Genomic DNA, 6000 nt, shown 5'->3' with positions numbered 1-6000 from the left:
ACTCACCAATAATTAAGCTGTTTACAATAAAATAGAAATTCTGTACTGTTGCTATACATATGAGACACCCATGATGAGTGGGCAACAACCATCACCAGGTCCAGCAAGCAACAACCATGACCGGTCAAGCACGTGATTCCCTTTCTTTATATATATATATATATATATATATATATATATATATATATATATATATATATATATATATATATATATTATTATAAAATTATCCTCGGAAACCTTAATGAGCTTGTCCAGGCTGGGCTTATATATGAACTGTCATACACAGTCCAAACCCAACAAGTTTGAGAGATGGGCTAAATTTATGCGTGGCTCAAAAGCCTAACAGAAAAGCCCAGCCCATTAACACGTAATAGCGCATGTCTCCAACAAGTGAAGAGGATGGGTCATACTATGGATTGGCAAAATCATGAATTTCTCACCCTAGTCATCTTATCTATATCCTTAGAATAAAGGTTTGATAAAGAATATTGGCAGCAGTCAGATCAATAGGAACAGGTCCACCACTAGGATGGTTATGATTGTTTGATAGATGTGCTCTGGGACAGTGAACAGCAACAAATAAGAAAATTGGAAGAAATCAGATCAATGGTCTAGATCATGGACCACTTTCCCTCCTTTACATTAGGAGTGCAACGGACCTGATGATTAAAGTCCTCAGGTTTTATTTAGTGTTATTATACTGCTAATCTGGCATTCGTGTGTATAGCCTAACCCAATACATGCCTCCAAATGTGTAGATGTGATCATGTGTGGAACATATAAGCCATTCATCTGTTGGGACCGTCATGTGGATGACTTGCCACCAGAAGAATCAAGCGGGTCTACTTATTTATTAGGAGAGCCGATTGCATGTGCCACAGGCACGGAGATATAGATGTGCCCGGTGCTGTGTGGGGCCAAACCTCATCCAAACCGTACTCATATGGTTATTACCACTCAGATAAACTGCAAGAACAAATATCATCATGATACAAAGCTTCTGTCACCCCAGGCGTTCAATCCTTTCTGTTTCATGTGATATGGCCTAGATGAGTTTTGTATATGCCTGATTTTTAGAATCATATCTTACTGTCGTCTTTAAAAACAGAAGGATGGAGTGGATTTGTCATGGACATCTCTGTGGGCTCCACATAGCCTCAGGCACACCTATATCTCTGTGCCCCAGGGCACATACAATTAGCTCTCATTAGTCAGGCCATACTGTAATAAACAAAACCACAGCTTTCAAAACGAGGGCAAATCCGTCCACACAAAATGACTTTTTCCGGACGAGGCCCGATCTTCTGCCTCACGTGCTGTGTTAATGTTATGCAATTCTCTCTGTGTGGGGTCCACAGCATCGCGTGTATTCATTACGACCCACACATCACATGAGTCCGTCGGATGCCTCAAAAATCAAGATACCACACCACAGAAAACAATGGACATCTATGAAAAACTTTCAAATTCAAGATGTGATGGCTGGATCGGCATTATTTTTGGGGCTTCCTAATTTCTTGGTTGGGTTATCCTTTTGAATGGGTTGGATTCTCTATATTGTGGGTGTCTCAAGCAGAATTGTAGAATAATTTGTTTTTTAATTATTATTAAACAAATTAACGTTTTGTAGTATCAGCATGAGAAAACGGAAGCCAGTTGCCTATTCCCCTCCACACCCTTCGGAAGCTAGTGGGGCCCACCGAGATGTCGGTGAGAAATCCACTACTTTCATCCGTTTCTCCCGCTCATGTTAGAGCATGATCCAAAAGCTGAGGCAGATCCAAAAGTCAAGTGTACCAGATTACTGGAAACAGTGGGGATGGAATGCCCACCGTTGAAACATTCACCGGGCTACATAAATTTTGGATTAGGTTAATATTTATGCTTTCATTTGATCACAGTTAGAATTACTTTATGAACGGTTTGGATGGTAGATGAACATCATGGTGGGCCTTAGCAACTTCTCAAATAGCTACCAAGAAACATTAAATAAGCAAAGGTTTTGATAGGGGAGAAGATTGCATCCTGTCCCTGCCTGGACTCAGGCGTGGCAGGAGCTCTGTGAGCCCACTTTGATATATGCATGCCTTCTTTGCCGGATAATTTTGCAAGCGGATTAGGACTAGCATACTGAGTAAACTCTGTGGGGTCCACTGTGATTTATGTATTTTATTCACTCCAACCATCCATTTTACTAGATAATTTTAAGGCTTGAGCCTAAAAAATTGAGCATATTCAAAGCTCATGTGGACCATACTACAGAAAACAGTGTGAATTGAACATATACCATTGAAAAATTCTCGAGGGCCACATAAGTTTTGGATCTAGCTGACATTTGTGTTTTCCCTTCATCCATATATGTTTGATACTATGAACAGGTTGGATGACAAATAAACATCGCTGTTGGCCTTCCGAAGGTTTCAAATGTGGAAATCATTATTCCCACTGCTTCTTGTGGTGTGGTCCAGTTGAATTTTGGATAATGTTTGATTTTGAATTCAACCATCAAATGAGATAAAAAAAATTGGATGAACAGTGTGGATAAACTAGATACATTCTCTGTGGGCCCAATAGAGTTTACTTAGTACGATGAAAGTACACAGCAATCCAATTCCAGGTATGAACCGAAAAGCAAGGCAGATCCAAGACTCAAATGGATCTGAATGGACAAGACTGTGTAGCATCTATTGTCCGTCCGCTGCAAGTAAATAAGTTATTATTCGATTTGGGTCAATGTGATTTTTGGCCTATTCTCCTTTCACAGGAGGGCTAGAAGTATAGATGGTTTGGATTGCGACGCAGTATGCCCCGTGTGCAGCTAATGAGCCGTTAGATAGTCGAAACAGACCAATTGTCTGGATTACAAAACCATGAGCGTCTAGACAGACCAATTGTCTGGATTAGAAAACCATAAGCGTCTAGACAGACCAATTTGTCTAGATTACAAAACCATTAGCCCATTTGGTAATCCATCAGTACAAAATTGCACCATCATCTTGAAGAAACGCTCTGGTACTCCGACAGCACTATAAGTCTACTAGTTTCATTCGGATACTTGAAAAGTACAGTGCATTGATCTAGACTGTTTATTCAAGTCTAAATCACATTTGATTGGCTAATGTACAAATGGTACACCAAGCCAGTACACATTGGGGTTGGAAACAGATTGGCTATAGAAAATAAGGCCAAATTAAGAATGGATTGGATCATCCAATAAGCATAGTTGTTGCATGGTAGCCCATGAAATGGACTATCCAAGTGAACTCAGGCAACTAGCTACACTATGAGTTAAGAAGTGGTGATTGGCCGAGTTTGTGCTAGATCAGGATTGGGCTGGGCCGGGCCGGGCCCAACATATAGACTTAAGGCCTTTGCCTAGACTGAGCCCAGCATTGGTCGAAGCCTAAGCGTGAAAAAAGATAGTTAGGGGCTGTCAAACCCAACGCAACCCAACCCAACCCAAACTGGCCTATCACAAGGCTATTTAATGTTCTTACCAACTAAATGATGGTTTAAAAACTGCATGAAGCCCTACTCCCACCAGACAAACAAACGGACAGCTTCAACTGCACCAGAGCTGGGGTGCCTGCACAATGATGGGTGGAGTTTTCTGCCTCTGAACACAATCTGCATCCATTCACCCCTATATGAGAGAGCAAACTACAGCGAGATGGTAGAGTTGGCGTTTCTCAATAGTAGGGAGAAGAGAAAGCAGAAGTGTAGGAAAAAGGTAGCAGCTGGTTGTGACTGAACCCATGTCAGAACAGAGGCCAAAACCACCGCTAAAGGTTTTGCCAGCGATCGCGTAAGCGCCGCTAAATGTGGCATAGATAAAGGATTTACCGGCTATTGTGATGGACGCCCATTAATCATCAGTTTTTGCTGCACTAGCAGAAAAACGGTCAAAGGCTACAGATAAAATCTGTTAAAGACATAAGGCTATAGTCATGGATATGACTACAGATCAAATACATAGCAATAGAACTTATGGCTTCCAATAATCCGTAGCCATAGAGCAAAGCTTTCTCATCAAAAGTATAAAGATAAAAAATAAAAAGAAGAAAGGACAAAAGAAAAGGTGATGTGGTCTCCTGCCCTGCTAAGTAAAAAATAAAAATAAAAATTGCTGCACCATGAATGAATGTTGTATCAAGAAACAAATAGGTTGCCATCCTTTGTTGCCTGATGCCATTTGCATGCTGCAACTCACCTACTGTAAAGCAGCATACATACCACCAATCTGGACTGTCCAAAACATGGGCCACGTTGTTTTTGAATTGTTGCAACTCATCCACTGTTTGTGTGGCATTCAAGATGCCAATCTGGACCATCCACATAATGGGCTCCTTTGTTGGTGAAGCAGTCTAAAATCATCCAACAGAAGCTGGCTGCAAAAGGCTCTTATCAAAGATGGAATCATATATTGGACCATAGATATCACAAGAGGGAAGCAAAATGTGGGATGGTACAAGTACCAATGGCTTTGAGGATTTTTAGTCACTTACTAGTAAGAAAAATATAATGATGCACCACATTCACATTGAGAAAAAATAAATAAATAAATAAATAATAAAATAAAATAAAATAAAAAATCAATGTAGTGCAAACATAATTTGTTCAGTATGGGATGAAGTATTACATAATTCTTGGTTTATGGCTTAGTGATTTGTAGTATCTAAGATTAACCCATCAACGGAGTAGATCACGCTCCCAATTAAACTAATTTTAAAGGTTTTATAGTATAAAAAGGGTACAAATTTAAATGATTAGATGTGAGCCTTTGAACATAATGAAATTTCTGTGAATTGTGATAATGTTTTTCTTGGCAAATGGTTCTCCTACCTTTCAACAAAGAGGATCTGAAAAAAATGGGAATGATTTGAGGAAACAAATAGAAAACTACTAGAGTTTTACGTCAAAGATGTTCCTGACAGTGTAAGAGGGAGTAGAAAAATATATATAACTTCCTTATTTTGTCTCCAGAAAAGAATAATGTGAAGGAAAAAACATGGGTTGGATTGCTTCTCTTGGTTTTGTATCTCGAGTCTTTCACTTGTCTCAACTTAACTTACCGTTGCATAAGCTTAGCTTTGCAGGTTGTGTTCATAAAAAGAAAAAAGAAAAAAAGGAACCAAAGCCAAACATGATTAGATGGAGTAAACTGAAATGAACATAACAAGGAACTAGATTCAGTAGGCACTGAGTTTTCAGCAGATGGCTTGAAGATGGATAAAACAGCCAGGGCTACATAATGAAGCTCATTACAATGTACATAGGACATACTGAATCTATCCAACTAAAGTTTGAAATGGCAATCACCATATCATCATTGCAAGACCAATGAGAAAACAATAGAGATTGGACATTGGAATAAAAAATATGCCCATCCTCTTTTAGAACAATTAAAGAACCAAGATGGCATGGCAGTTGGAACAGTTATTTTAGCCTAATGCTGATTGTCTACAACCAGTCATAGGTAGTCAGACTTTAACAGTGTCAAAGGTAGTCAGCCTAATGCTGCAAAAGAATTTGGTCAGCACCCAGCTGAGCATGACAGATAAAATACTCATCAATGTATTAACAGTAAGGTTCTAAAAGGCGATTGTACGAGTGAAGCACTCAGCTGCTGCAAGGGAATGGAAACGAACCTGTTATTTGGGAGATTCTTCAAGGGAAGCACTCAGCTTAACCAGTCAGTTCTAACCTACAAAACATATCTTAGCCATTAGCCACTGTTCCAGGTTATTCCATAGATACATATGCTCCAAATATCAATCTTATGGTAAAAGATGATTACAAACTTGTAAAAAAAAAAAAAAAAGTTCCACATGAATTTATATCCAAAAGAAAGAAAGAAAGACGACTTTTAGTTATCATGAAACACAATGGAACCACATGTTCCCACTTCCAGCATTCTGAAAACTTCCACATGATTTCATTAAGAAAATTTTAGATTTAACCAAGACTTGAAAAAAGGAAGGAAAAAAAATAAAAATC

This window comes from Magnolia sinica, chromosome 9, assembly GCF_029962835.1.
Source record: "Magnolia sinica isolate HGM2019 chromosome 9, MsV1, whole genome shotgun sequence".
NCBI classification, from domain to species: Eukaryota; Viridiplantae; Streptophyta; class Magnoliopsida; order Magnoliales; family Magnoliaceae; genus Magnolia; species Magnolia sinica.
The sequence above is the reverse complement of the archived record's forward strand: the minus strand, read 5'-3'. Positions refer to the sequence as shown.